The sequence below is a fragment of the Chlorocebus sabaeus genome, chromosome 11 (assembly GCF_047675955.1).
Source record: "Chlorocebus sabaeus isolate Y175 chromosome 11, mChlSab1.0.hap1, whole genome shotgun sequence".
In the NCBI taxonomy this organism is placed as follows: Eukaryota; Metazoa; Chordata; class Mammalia; order Primates; family Cercopithecidae; genus Chlorocebus; species Chlorocebus sabaeus.
In genome coordinates, this window is record NC_132914.1 from 106,138,793 (window position 1) to 106,155,000 (window position 16,208).

Here is a 16,208-nt window from a genome sequence, read left to right on the forward strand (position 1 = left end):
TCTGTCACTCAGGCTGGAATGCAGTAACATGATCATGGCTCACTGCAGTCTCAACCACCCAAGCTCAAGTGATCCTCCCACTTCAGCCTCCTGAGTAGCTGGGACCACAGGTGTGCACCACTATGCCCACCTAATTTTGGTATTTTTTCTGGGGAAGGAGTCTCACTATGTTGTTCAGGCTGGTCTCAAACTCCTGCGCCCAAGCCATCCGCCCACCTTGGCCTCCCAAAGTGTTGAGATTACAGGCGTGAGCCACTGCACCCAGCCCAGAAATCCATTTCTAACAGTTCTAGAGGCTGACAAGTTCAAGATCAAAGTACCAGTATAGTTTGGTTCTGGTGAGGGCTTTCTTCCCGGCTTGCAGATAGCCAGCTTCTCTCTGTGTGCTCACATGCTTTTTACTCGGCACGTAAGCAGAAAGAGAAAGCAAGTTCTCTGGCATATTTTCTTATAAGGGCACTATCTCATCATGTCAGCCCGCACCTGCATGACCTTCTGTAGCCCTGATTACTTCCCAAAGGCCCCATTTCCAAACACACATTATGGTGTTAGGACTTCAACATATACATTTGGGGTGGATACAAACATTCAGTCCTTAACTATGTATCATAAAGTTTGAAGTGTACAATTTAGTAGCTTCGAGTATATTAATAATGTTATATAGCTGTCATGCTATTGACTTCCAGATCTTTTTTGATTATCCCAAAGAGAAACTCTACCCATTGAGTAATAACTCCCTATTCCTCCCTCCTCCCAGCCTCTGGTAACCTCTATTCTACTTTCTTTTTTATTTTTATTTTTTAGAGACAGGGTCTCACTCTTCTGTCCAGGCTGACTTGCAGTGGTGTAATCACAGCTCACTGCAGCCTCACCTTTCTGGGCAATCCTCCTGCCTCAGCCATCTGAGTAGCTGGAACTACAGGTGCATGCCACCATGCCCAGCTAAGTTTTATTTATTTATTTATTTATTTATTTATTTATTTATTTATTTATAGAGACAGAGTCTTGCTATGTAACCCAGGCTGGTCTCGAACTCCTGGCTTCAAGCAGTCCTCTTACCTCAGCCTCCCAAGGTGCTGGGATTACAGGTGCGAGCCACAGTGCCAGGCTTATTCTACTTCCTATTTCTATGAATTTGCCTACTCTAGTTATCTGATAAGAGTGGAATCATACAATATTTGTCCTTTTTATGTGGCTTATTTCACTTAACACAATGTTTTCAAGGTTCATCCGTGTTGTAGCAACTATCAGAACCTCATGATTTTATATGAGTGAATAATATTTCTTTGTAGGTATATGGCACATTTTAATCCATTCATCTGTTGATGGACACGTGGGCTGTTTCCACCTTTTTGGCTATTGTGAAGAATGCTGCTATAAACATTGGTCTACAGTGTATCCCTTTGAGTCCCTGTTTTCAATTCTTTTGAGTATATAAATAGGAGAAGAGTTGCTGAGTCATATGGTAACTATGTTTAAGTTTTTGAGGAGCTGCCAAGCTGTTTTCTACAGCAGCTGTACCATTTTACATTCCCACCAGCAATGCACAAGGATTCCAATTTCTCCACATTCTCCTCAACACTTGTTGATAATAGCCGTCCTAGTGGGTGTGAAGTGGTCTGATTTGCATTTCCCTAATAACTAACAATGTTGAGCATCTTTTCATGTGCTTATTGGCCACTGGCATATCTTCCTTGAGGAAATGTCTATACAAGTTCCTCACTCAGTTTTTAATTGAATTGTTCAGGGATTTTTGCTGTTGAGTTGCAGGAATATTCTATTAGGCCGTTTTTGCATGGCTGTAAAGGAATACCTGACACTGGGTAATTTATAAAGAAAAGAGATTTAATTGGCTTACAGTCTGCAGGCTGTACAGGAAGCATAGTGCTGGCACCTGTTTCTGGTGAGGGCCTCAGGAAGCTTAAGAGTGGAAGGTGAAGCTTGATGGAAGGTGAAGGGGAGCAAGAGAGAGAAAGGGGAGGTGCCACACGCCTTTTTTTTTTTTTTTTTTTTTTTTTTTGAGATGTAGTTTCCCTCTTGTTGCCCAGACTGGAGTGCGGTGGTGCAATCTCAGCTCACTGCAACCTCCGCCTACCAGGTTCAGGCAATTCTCCTGCCTCAGCCTCCTGAGTAGCTGGGATTACAGGCATGTGCCACCACACCTGGCTAATTTTTGTAATTTTATTAGAGACAGGGTTTCACCATGTTGACCAGGCTGGTCTCAAACTCCTGACCTCAGGTGATCCACCCCCCTCAGCCTCCCAAAGTGCTGGGATCACAGGCATGAGCCACCACACCCAGCTACCACACACTTTCAAACAATCAGATGTCTCGTGAACTTACCCATCACCATAGCAATGATGCTAAGCCATTCAGGAAGGATCCACCCCCATGATCCAAACACCTCCCACTAGGCTCCACCTCCAACACTGGAGATTACATTTTAACATGAGATCTGGAGGGGACAAACATCCAAACCGTATCAAATGTCCTTGAGATTTGAAAATATTAATGTATAATTAAAATGTTGGCTTGTTGTGGTCCTTATCCAATTACACGGCATCCTTACAACTCCTGCTCAGTTCAGCTATGAATCATGTCAGGTTTCCTACCTTCTAAGAGAAGCTTCTGATTGCCACAGTACATCTTTTTAAGCCAGCTTATATGGGTCGTGGAGAGTTCTCACGGAAAGATATTAGCTGCAGCTTCTTCCAGATGTCTAGCTCTGGACCAGTCACCCATGGCCAGTGTAAGAATTAAAGGAAGAGGAAAGAAACATGAAAAGTGGTTCAACTGTCAAAGACAAGTTTATTTTGGAGAATAAACCTGAAAGGGGCTTCCGGCCTAGTTAGGTCAGAGGCCACCCTTTCTGACAGACTAAGAGTTTTTAAGGGTTCAGGGTGGGAGAGCTTATCACAGGCTCAGAATGTTGCTCTGTCCCTTTGTCTTGCTTATCTGGGAGGGAGAGTTTTGTGTCTGTTCCCATACATCTCCCTTCCACTGCAGGCATACCCCCTGAGACTGCATTTAGCTTCCCTATCTTAGTGCACCTAAAGGGAAAGGAATGTACTTATTAGGGCCCACTGTTTTACTGGGGCCCATTGTATGAGTGTGAAGTTTGGTGGTTACCCAAGAGACTTTCCCCACTCCCTCTGTGCCCGAGCTACCTTATCTGTGTTTCACTGTCTGCTCTTTCTGGCTGTTTATTGTTAGAAGAGAAGTGATTTCCTTGAAATGCATGAGGTTAGAAAGGGAGCTGGAACAAAGTGGCAGTGTTTGTCCAAGATGACGGTGCTCCTGCTCTGTCAGCCAGGGTATATGGCAGTGCACAACAGAGAACACAACTGCTGAGGAGGCAGGGCTGTGGGTAGGGCCGGTTCCTAGAAGGTAGGGTGAGAGAGGCAAGCTTTGATTGACATTAATTGTACCCTATCTGCTAAGGCCTCTGAGAAAGTTCCCCAAGTTCTCCAGTCCTCCCATAGTCCCTCCTCTCCCATCTGCACAACACTCTACATTCTTAACCAAGCAAATAGTTTATTTCCAGTAATCATTGTTGAAATACATGTTGAACTACATTTTCAGCCGCTGAACACATGTTCACCTTCTTCCTGCAAGTTACACTGTAAGATTAAGGCAGGGAACCTACTTTATACCTTTCTCACACCTACAAAAATCCTGTCACCCTGCCCAGTTGTCAGTCATTGTGTACTGGGCACCAGCTTTGGAGTCAGAAACACTCAGCTCTGTGACTTACTACCTGTGTGACAGTGGACAGGTTATCTTCCCTCTTTGAGTCTCAGTTGCATCATCTGTCAAACAGAGACAGATACCAACCTGCAGCTCTGTTGTGTGGATTAAACAAGATGATGGATATTCATGTGCATGGCAAATGATTGTATGAAACAAATATATGTCAAACCCCTACTATAAGCAAGATCTTAATACAAGATCTAAAAACAAATTTTTGAAAGAAAGGGGATATAGGGAGATGTTTGATCAAGGTGTACAAAGTTTCTTTCATTTATACAAGACGAATAAATTCTGGAGATCTAATGTACAGCATGGTAACTGTAGGTAACGATACTCGAAATTTCTTAAAAGGGTAGATTCTAAATGTTTTCACCAGACACACACACAAAAAGGTAGGTTGTTTGTTTTTTGAGACAGAGTCTCACTCTGTCACCAGGCTGGAGTGTAGTGGCGCTATCTCGGCTCACTGCAACCTCCACCTACCAGGTTCGAGCAATGCTCTGCCTCAGTTTCCCGACTAGCTGGGATTACAGGCACCCGCCACCACGCCCAGCTAATTTTTGTATTTTTAGTAGAGACAGGGTTTCACCAACTTGGTCAGACTGGTCTTGAACTCCTGACCTCGTGATCCACCCGCCTCGGCCTCCCTAAGTGCTGGGATTACAGGCATGAGCCACTGTGCCTGGCCGATTGTGATTCTTTTACAATGTACACATATATCAAATCATCAAGTTGTACATCTTAAATATATACAGTATTGTTAAAATCAGGGGACGCTGAGCAAAGGGTATACCAGAACCCTCTGTTCTGTCTTTACAACTCTCCTGTAAATCCAAAATTATTCCAAAATAAAAAATTTAATTTAAAAAAGTAAAAAAACACAACATACTTTTGAGCCATCTTAATATAGTATATTTTGTAAACTAGATAAAATGTTCAACGTCTATTTAAAATTTTAATTTATTAATTGACGACATGCATTTAAAATGGCACATTACATAAAACAACAACCCATTTACAAATGTTACTTTTGTCCGTCACATTCATGGAACAGTTTCATTCAAACTCTACACATGTGTCCTCAATGGCGTTGTCTTTGTCATGCTGGGTCCACTTTCTTACTCACTTAACTCAGTTTTTTCCGGATCACACCATCTTCACTTCCAATTCAGCTGCATGAGATATAGCACTTTTAAAATTTGCCACTGACAGTTCCTTTAAAAGTTAAACATAGAATTACTCTATGATCTGGCAATTCCACTCCTAGGTATATACGAAAAGAGTTAAAAACAGGGACTCGAACAAAAACATGAACAACAAATGTTCATAGCAGCATTATTCACAATAGCCAAACAGTGGAAGCAACCCATGTGTCCATCAAGAGATGAATGGGTAAACAAAATGTGATCTATCCATGCAATGGAATATCATTCAGACATACAAATGAATGACATTCCAATAGAAGCTGCAATATGGATGAGGCTTGAAAACATTATGCTTAGTGAGCTAAGCCAGTAACAACAAAAAAAATTGCATGATTCCCCTTAAATGAGGTCTCAAAAGTAGTCAAACTCTAGAAACAGAAGGTAGAGACAAGGTGTGGTTACTCAGGCTTGTAATTCCAGCACTTTGGGAGGCCAAGGCAGGAGGACTGCTTGAACCCAGGAGTTTGAGACCCGCCCTGGCAATATAGCAAGACATCATCGCTAGAATTTTTTTTTAATTAGTCAAGTGTGGTATTGTGCATCTGTAGTCTCAGCTACTTGGGAGACTGAGGTAGGAGGATCACTTGAGCCTAGGCAGTCAAAGCTACAGCGAGCCATGATTGTGCCACTGCACTCCAAACTGGGTGACAGAGTGAGACTCTGTCAAAAAAAAAAAAAAAGAGAGAGAGAGAGAGAGAAGAAGAAGAGGAAGAGGAAGAAGAAGAGGAAGAAAAGAAGAAGAAGAAGAAGAAGAAGAAGAAGAAGAAGAAGAAGAAGAAGAAGAAGAAGAAGAAGAAGAAGAAGAAGAAGAAGGAGGAGAAGAAAAGAGAGAGAGAGAATGTGGTTACCAACCACTGGTTGGGGACAGGGGGAAATGGGAATGGTTGCTCAAAGTTCTAGAGATCTGTTGCACAACAACGTGCATGTAGTTAACACGTGGTACTCCACACTGAAACATGGTTGAAATGGTAAATTGGATATTATGTGTTCTTTACTACAATAAACTAAGTGTCTATTGTAAATCAAAAGGGTAGTTCATTTATGTATAATTTTGCCACAATTATTTTTTATTTTTTATTTATTATTATTATTATACTTTAAGTTCTAGGGTACATGTGCATAACGTGCAGGTTTGTTACATATGTATACTTGTGCCATGTTGCTGTGCTGCACCCATCAACTCGTCAGCACCCATCAACTCATCATTTACATCAGGTATAACTCCCAATGCAATCCCTCCCCCCTCTCCCCTCCCCCCTCCCCATGATAGGCCCCGGTGTGTGATGTTCCCCTTCCCGAGTCCAAGTGATCTCATTGTTCAGTTCCCACCTATGAGTGAGAACATGAAGTGTTTGGTTTTCTGTTCTTGTGATAGTTTGCTAAGAATGATGGTTTCCAGCTGCATCCACGTCCCTACAAAGGACACAAACTCATCCTTTTTTATGGCTGCATAGTATTCCATGGTGTATATGTGCCACATTTTCTTAATCCAGTCTGTTACTGATGGACATTTGGGTTGATTCCAAGTCTTTGCTATTGTGAATAGTGCCGCAATAAACATACATGTGCATGTGTCTTTATAGCAGCATGATTTATAATCCTTTGGGTATATACCCAGTAATGGGATGGCTGGGTCATATGGTACATCTAGTTCTAGATCCTTGAGGAATTGCCATACTGTTTTCCATAATGGTTGAACTAGTTTACAATCCCACCAACAGTGTAAAAGTGTTCCTATTTCTCCACATCCTCTCCAGCACCTGTTGTTTCCTGACTTTTTAATAATCGCCATTCTAACTGGTGTGAGATGGTATTTATAGATTCAATGCCATCCCCATCAAGCTACCAACGAGTTTCTTCACAGAATTGGAAAAAACTGCTTTAAAGTTCATATGGAACCAAAAAAGAGCCTGCATCTCCAAGACAATCCTAAGTCAAAAGAACAAAGCTGGAGGCATCACGCTACCTGACTTCAAACTATACTACAAGGCTACAGTAACCAAAACAGCATGGTACTGGTACCAAAACAGAGATATAGACCAATGGAACAGAACAGAGTCCTCAGAAATAATACCACACATCTACAGCCATCTGATCTTTGACAAACCTGAGAGAAACAAGAAATGGGGAAAGGATTCCCTATTTAATAAATGGTGCTGGGAAAATTGGCTAGCCATAAGTAGAAAGCTGAAACTGGATCCTTTCCTTACTCCTTATACGAAAATTAATTCAAGATGGATTAGAGACTTAAATGTTAGACCTAATACCATAAAAACCCTAGAGGAAAACCTAGGTAGTACCATTCAGGACATAGGCATGGGCAAAGACTTCATGTCTAAAACACCAAAAGCAATGGCAGCAAAAGCCAAAATTGACAAATGGGATCTAATTAAACTAAAGAGCTTCTGCACAGCAAAAGAAACTACCATCAGAGTGAACAGGCAACCTACAGAATGGGAGAAAATTTTTGCCACAATTTTTTAAACTGCCATTTAAAATATTAGGCTAACTCATGAGCACCATTCTTGATAACAAAGCAGTCGTTTTTGTCACTTGTGCGTATTTGTATTTGTTGTTCCCACAACTTAACAACTTATGTATTGCTTTTTTAAAAAGTTGTATTTAAAAGACTTGGCTTACAATAACTTTCACTCCTTGAGATTGTGAGGTCATATACCCAGGAATAATAATTAAATCAATGCACCATTTTATTGTTCCCCCACCTTAAAAAAAAAAAACAACTAATTCCATTAGATGACCTTTTCTAAAACTTAGCAGATTATCATCTCAGCTAATAGGTCTTCCCCAGAATAAAGAATTGCCATGACACCCTGTAATATGATTTTTGTAAGGACTCAGATATAAGATGACTTCCTCCTTATATTATATAATTTTTTCTTTTATGATAAATTTTCCCCAAAACACAGGGAAATAGAGACTTTCTATATTTAGTATCTTCCCTCAAATACTTGCTACGTGATCATCATTCCACCCATTTTTAACCCACTTTCACTCAGCTCCATGAACTGGCAGAAGCAAAAAGAATTGACCTGAGGCTGGGTGAGGTGGCTCATGCCTGTAAAACCAGCACTTTGGGAGGCTGAGGCGGGCAGATCACAAGGTCAGAAGTTCGAGACCAGCCTGGCCAACATGGTGAAACCCCATCTCTACTAAAAATTAGCCAGGCATGGTGGTGCGTGCTTATAATCCCAGCTACTCTGGAGGCTGAGGTAGGAGAATTGCTTGAACCTGGGAGGCGGAGGAAGCAGTAAGCCGAGATCATACCATTGTACTCCAGCCTGGGTGATAGAGTGAGACTCCATCTCAAAAAAAAAAAAAAAAAAGAATTGACCTGAAAAGTCGGAAAGCAAATCAGAACTATTCTGGAAAGAAAAAAAAAAAAAAAAAAAAAAGGTTCAAGCTGTGAAGATAACCTTAAACAAAAAATCCACTTTCAATTCACCATCCTATCTTTTACCATACTCATCCCCAAAGATTTGCATTGTGGGCATTTAAAAAATGCTTGTTAAATCAATCAAAACAAATGAATCTCCCATCCAGGTGAGGAGGGATCCAGGCTCTATTTCAACACATGGAAAGCAGAGGTGGCAAATCAGAAGTCCATAAGTGGAGTGGCCAAGCCATCCTGGTTTGCCCAGAATTTCCCCTGTTTTAGCATCGAAAGTCCTATGTCCTAGGAAACCCCTCAGTCCCAAGCAAGCTTTGACAGTTGGTCACTCTACGACCACAAGGCAAATCTGGCATAGAAATGTGTTTTGAGTAGCCTGAAGGATTAGAAAAATTACTTTTAAATCTAAGAGTTGAAACCACAAAACTCTTAAAAGAAAGCACAGGAATAGATCTTCATGACCTTGGGCTAGGCAATGGTTTCTTAGACATGACATCAAAAGCACAAGTAATGAAAGAACAAATAATAGATACATTGGACTATATCAAAGCCAAAAACGTCTGTGCTGCATATACCATCAAAAATGTGAAATGACAACCCACAGAATGGGAGAAAAGATTTGCAAATCATATATCTGATAAGAGATTTGCATTCAAAATATAGAAAAATCTCTTGTGACTCAATAATAAAAAGACAAATAACCTAATTTAAAAATGGGCAAAGTATCTGAACAGACATTTCTCCAAAGAAGATATAAATATGACCAATAAGCACATGAAAAGATGCTCCACATCACTAGTCACTCAGAAAATGCAAATCAAAACCATGAGATACCATTTCATACCCACTAGGATGGTTAGAATTAAAAAGGCAGACAATAACTAGTGTTGGCAAGGATGTGGATAAATTGGAACCATTGTACACTGTCAGTGGGAATGTAAACTGGTGTAGCCGCTATAAAAAACAATTTGGCAACTCCTCAAAAGTTTGAAATAGAGTTATCATCTGATCCAGCAATACCACTGCTGAGTGAATACCCAAGAGAAATAAAAATATGCTCCATGCAGGCTGGGTGCAGTGGCTTACGCCTATAATCCTAGCACTTTTTGGGAGGCTGAGGCAGGTGAATCGCTTGAGCTCAGGAGTTCAAAACCAGCCTGGGCAACATGGTGAAACCCATCTCTACCAAAAAAAAAAAATTACCTGGGCATAGTGGCTTGTGCCTATAATCCCGGCTGCTTGCGGGGCTGAGGCAGGAAGGTGACTTGAGCTCAGGAAGCAGAGGTTGCAGTGAGCCAAGATCGTACGACTGCACTCCAGCCTGGGAGACAGAATGAGATACCGTCTTAAAAAACAAAATAAATGCTCTATGCAAAATTTAAATGTTCATAGCATTATTATTCATAATAGCTAGAAATTGGAAACAAGTCAAATGTTTATCAAATGATATGAATGGATAAACAAAATGTGGTATACCCATACAATGAAATATTGTTTGTCAACAAAAAAGAAGTGCAGTACTGATTCATGGTGTAACATGGAAGAACCTTAAAAACATTGTGTTAGGTGAAACAATCCAGACATAGAAGGTCACATGTTGTACATATTGTGTGAATTCGTTTACATGTAACATCCAGAATAGACAAATCCATAGAGACAGAGAGTATCAGTGGTTGTTTAGGAATGGGGTTGGGGAGGCGGAATGGGGATTGACTGCTAATATATATGAGGACTCTTTTAGAGGGGACAAAAGTGTCCTCAAAGTAAATGTGAGAGTTGCACAACCCTGTGAATATGCTTTTAAAAACCCCTACTAAATTGCACACTTCAAAGGCAGTTGCCTCCAGCCCACCACATTATTCATCTGTCTAGGAAGTGGGGGCATGCCAAAAACCAGATGGGTTTTATTTCACACCAGAGCAATGCATCATGATTTCTCCCCTTAGATTCTTAAAACAAAAGTGAATATTTTAAAGGAGACTGGAATAGAGATTGACAAGCTGCCCCTTAGCCTGAAATACTGAAAACAAAAAGCTTGTGCTATATACAAGCAGTTCCCCAATGAACTCTGTTCTAAATCCTATTCTTACCAAGACAATATTCTACCGGTTATGAAAATGGCACTTAATTTTTTAAAAAGAAGCCCATGGATTTAAATTCAAGAAACGGACTTGTCTTTTTTTCTTTGAAACTTAAGTTGGAGTGTCAGAGTCAAATAAAATATAGAGGTAAACCTCTAAACTTAAAACATGTTATTTGAGAAGGAAGAATTATACTTCAAGGCATACACATAGACCGGGTAGTCTTCAGTATGCATAAAGAACAAGCGAAGTTCGGAGGTTTTGTAACATGGAGAAATGTTATGTATTGTTTAGAAAGAAAGTTCATTGGCACTGGTAAAGTTTGGAGGAGCTGGCAAGTTCTGACTGATAAGTGACAGGGGTGGGTAAAATTAGTCTTAGAGTCACAGCAGGTTGTTTTAGTAACACTGGTTTCAGGTTACAGCAGGCAGTTTGAGCAGACAGGCTTGCAGAGAATTATTAATACAGCCTTGGAACAATGCTATGTGCCCTGAGTACTTTTTCTCCCTAGCCTCTTGACTCTGTTTCAGTTGGGTATGACAAGAATGACCCAATTCTTTTGATCAAATTTCACATGATTTAAATTTAAAAAAAGGGTGAGGGGAATAAAACATTGATGGAAAGTCCCTAGTCTGCTAGCCATGCTGATGGGGTGGCACTTCCATCTGGAGTCACTCCCAGATCCCTGGCACTGTGCTGGGAAGAGGTAAGTACCTCTTGACTTTGCCACAGATGCTAGTAAAAAGGTGAGGCTTGGTTAAGAGGTTACGCCCTTGTTAAATAATGTAAAGATGCACAACTTTAAAGAGTCCCTTGGTCACATAGCTCGTCCCTCCATGAAAATTCAAGATGTCTAATCAGTACAATAACTAGGGAGGCCAAAAAGGTCAGAGAGAAAAACTGTGTAGCTTGCTCAAAGGGCAAACTCCAGAAGTCTCCTAGTAAAACCCTAATCCCTCAGATAATGTGTTCCCAGAGGGCCGTAACATAAACAAGAGGAAGAGGTGATTCCGAAGCTGGTGAACCTGTCCAGACCTAAGGAAAAGCTCAGCAAACAAAAGCAGCTCAACGTGTCTGAGTCATTCTTACCAAAGAAATAGTGATCTTCTCTCCACAATATTGTGACTTGTACCTCGTGTTTTTATTTTTACTCAAAGTATTTTCTAATTTCCCTTGTTAATGTTTCCTTTACCTATTGGCTATTTAGGAATGTGTTGTTTAATTTCCACATATCTATAAAATTTCCCACATGCCTGTGTGTTATTGATTTCTAATTTCGATCCACTGCAGTTAGAGAACATATTTTATATGATTTCAATTCTTTTAAATTTGGAGGCTTGTTTTATGGCCTAATATACGGTCTGTCTTGAGGAATGTTTCATGAGCCACTTGAGAAGAAAGTGTATTCTGTAGGCCAGGTGTGGTGGCTCATGCCTATAATCCCAACACTTCAGGATACTGAGGTGGGAGGATCGCTTGAGCCCATGAGTTCAAGACCAGCCTGGGCAACATAGTGAGACCCCCATTTCTAATAAAAAAGAAAGAAAGAGAGAAAATGCATTCTGCTACTGTTGGGTGATGTGCTCCATAGATGTCTGTTAGAAATAGTCAGTTTATAGTGTTGTTCACATCTGCTATTTCCTTGTTGATCTTCTGTGGAGTCGTTCTATCCATTATTGAAAGTAGGGTATAGCAGTCTCCAACTATTACCGTTAAATTGTCTATTTCTCCCTTTAATTCTGTCCTTTTTTTTTTTCATTGTATTTTGAGGCTGTGTTGTTAAGTGCATGTATGATTATGATTGTCTTATCTTCTTAATGAATTGGCTCTTTTATCTTTATAAAGTTTTTTTGGTTTTGAGTAACAATTTTTGTCTCAACATCTATTTTGTCTGATATTAGTGTAGTTACTTCAGCTCTCTTTTGGTTGCTATTTGAATGATACCACTTTTCCCATCCATTTACTTTTAACCTATTTGTGTCTATGAATCTAAAATGAGACTTTTGAAGATAGAATATAGTTGGATTATGTTGGTTTTTTTTTCGTTTTGCCAGTCTCTGACTTGTAATTGTATAATTTAATCCATTCAAATTTAATGTAAAAAATTAATGTAATCACCAATAATGTAGGATTTACATTTTGCTATTTGCTTTCAATATGTCGTGTCTTTTTTGTTCCTCAGCTCCTCCATTACTGTCTTCTTTTGTGGTATATATTTTCTAGTGTACTATTTTATTTCCCTTGTCTTGTCTTTCACTATATATTTTTGAGTTATTTTCTTAGTAGTTGCCCTGGAGATTACCATTACCATTTCTATTTATTTATTTACATTTTATTTCATTTTATTTTATTTTATTTTTGACATGGAGTCTCGCTCTGTCACTGGAGTACAGTGGCGCGATCTCGGCTCACTGCAACCTCCGCCTCCCAGGTTCAAGTGATTCTGTTGCCTCAGCCTCCTGAGTAGTTGGGACTACAAGCACCTGCCACCACGCCTAGCTAATTTTTGTATTTTTAGTAGAGATGGGGTTTCACCATGTAGGCCAGAATGGTCTTGATCTCTTGACCTCATGATCAGTCTGCCTCGGCCTTCCAAAGTACTGGGATTACAGGTGTGAGCCACCACACCCAGCCACCATTTTGATTTCTAACAATCTAGTTTGGATTAATGCCAACTTAATTTCAATAGTATATTAAAACATTGCTCATACGTATCTCATTTCCCCTTAAGCTGTTATTGTTCAGATTACATCTTTAGGCAATGTGTGCCAATCAGCATAAATGTATAATTATTGCTTTATGCAGTTGTCTTTAAAATCAGATACACAAAAAAATTATATACAAAAAATACAGGGCCAGGTACAATGACTCATGTCTGCAATCCCAGCACTTTGGGTGGCCTAGGTGTGAGAATTGCTTGAGCTCAGGAATTCCAGACCTGGGCAACATAGTGAGACCTCATCTCTGCAAAAAATAAACAAAATTAGCTGGACATGGTGGCACGTGCCTGTAGTCCCAGCTACTTGGGAGACTGAGGTGGGACGATTGCTTGAGCCCAGGAGGTTGAGGCTGCAGTGAGTCAAAGTTTCACCATTGCACTCTAGCTTGGGTGACAGAGTAAGGCCCTGTCTCAAAAAATATGCATATATTTACACTTTCTTTTATGTTTACCTATGTAGCCAGCTTTATTGATGCTCCTTATTTCCCCATGTGCGTTTGAATTACTGTTAGTACCCTTTCATTTTAGCCTGAAATGTTCCTTTTAGTCTTTCTTTCTTTCTTTCTTTCTTTCTTTCTTTCTTTCTTTCTTTCTTTCTTTCTTTCTTTCTTTCTTTCTTTCTTTCTTTTTTTTTTGAGGGAGTCTCGCTCTGTCACCCAGGTTGGAGTACAGTGGTGTGATCTCAGCTCACTGCAACCTCCACCTCCCGGGTTCAAGGGATTTTCCTGCCTCAGCCTCCCGAGTAGCTGGGATTACAGGTGTGAACCATGCCCAGCTAATTTTTGTATTTTGGGTAGAGATGGGGTTTTACCATGTTGGCCAGGCTGGTCTCAAACTTCTGCCCTCAAGTGATCTGCCCACCTCAGCCTCCCAAAGTGCTAGGATTACAGGTGCCCTTTAATATTTCTTATAGGGCAAGTCTGCTAGTTACAAATCTCTCTGTTTTGTTTTGTTTGAGAATCTGGGAATGTCTTAATTCCTTCTTCATTTTTAAAGGATAGTTTTGCCAGATATGGTATTCTTCGTTGACAGCTTTGTTTTCTTTTAATACTTTCAATATGTCCTTCTACTACCTTTGGACCACCATGGTTTCTGATGCGAAATTAGCTGTCAGTCTTATTAAGGATACCTTTTAGGTCAGGGTTGCTTCTCTCTGCTTTCAAAATTCTCTTTGTCTTCGGCTTTCTACTGTTCAATTGGAATGTGTCTGGATGTCAACCTCTTTGAGTAGATCCTCTTGGAATTCACTGAGCTTCTTTGATGTATAGATTAATGTTTTCCATGAAATTGTGGAAGTTTGGGGTCATTTACTTCTTCAAGTATTTTTTCTTCCCTTTTGTTTTTCTCCTTTTTTTCTGGGATTACCATTATGCCTATATTGGTATGCTTGATGGAGTCCCACAGGTCTCTGAGCCTATGTTCATTTTCCTTCAATCCTTTTTCCTTCCATTCCTCATCTCAATGGACCTATCTTCATGTTCATTGATTCTTTGCTTACCTGTTCAAATCTGTTGCTGTGCTCTCTAGTGAATTTTTCGTTTCAGTTATTCTCCTTTTCAACTTCAGAATTTCTACTTTATTCCTTTTAATAATTTCTCTTTATTAATATTCTCAATTTGAGGAGACATTGTTCTCATTCTTTCCCTTAGATCTTTATGTCTAATTTCCTTTGATCATATTTAAAATATATTGAAAGTCTTTGTTTCATAAGTTCAATGTCTGAACTTCCTCAAACACAGGTTTTATTGTTTTTCGTCCTGTGCATAGGACTTACTTTTTTGTTTCTTTGCATGTGTCATAATTTTTTTTATTGAAAGCTGAGCATTTTATATAATATAATATGGCAACTCTGGAAATCAGATTCTCCTCCCTCCTCAGGGCTTGTTGTTGCTGCTGCCTGTTGTAGTTGCTGCTGCCTGTTGTAGTTGCTGTTTGTTTTGTGACTTTTCTGAACTAATTTAATAAGCTCAGTTAGTGGCCCATAGGTGTGGCCACTGAAAACTCAGATAGTTTAGTGGTCAGCTAATGATTGGATAGAGAGTTGCTTAAATGCCTGGAACTGCCTGGAACCAGTAAATCTTCCAGGCTTTGCCAAGGAGTGCCATGTATGTGTTGGGGCACACCTTCAACACTCAACCTGTCAGCTGAAAACTCTGCCTTAACCTTTGCTTCCTGCTTATGTCAACCATCAAGGTCAGTCAGATGTGAAAACTTAGGGTCATCTTAGGTTTATCCTGAGCATGTAGAGAGCCCTGCACATATGTATGTCCTTCTAGATACTCAGAAATACGTCTGAATTTTTCAAAGCCCCTGAATAGCTCATTCCTTAGATTTTCTTCTTTTTTTTCTTCCACTTTTGCTTTAAGTTCCAGGGTACATGTGCAGGATATGCAGGTTTGTTACATAAGGTAAAAGTGTGCCATGGTGGTTTGCTGCACAGATCAACCTATCACCTAGGTATCAACTATTCATTAGCTATTCTTCCTGATGCTCTACCTCCCCTCAGCCCTCTAAAAGCCCCAGTGTATGTTCCCATTCAGCTCCCACTTGAAAGTGATAACATGTGGTGTTTGATTTCTGTTCCTGGATCAGCTCCATCCATGTCTCTGCCAAGGACGTAATCTCATTCATTTTTATGGTTGCATAGTATTCCATGATGTATATGTACCACATTGTCTTTATCCAGTCCATCATTGATGAGCATTTGGGTTGAACCCATGTCTTTGCTATTATAAATAGCACATATTTTCCTTTTAACTTTTTTCCCTTTTAAGCTTTTTGCTAGTCTAATTTTTTTTTGCTGCAGTTGTTATTTATTTCTTCAGCAATGAATGTTATTTATTAAACTACTTACCTGCAGTGTTTCAACAAACAGTCTGTGTGGGCTTATATTTCCCTTTCTCTTGGGAATATACATTAAATAAATACCTAGAAGAGGAATGGTTGGATCATTACGATAAGTTAATGTTTCTCTTTATATGAATCTGCCAAATAGTTTCCCAAAGTATATCATTTTACATTCCTGCTAGCAATGTATGACATCC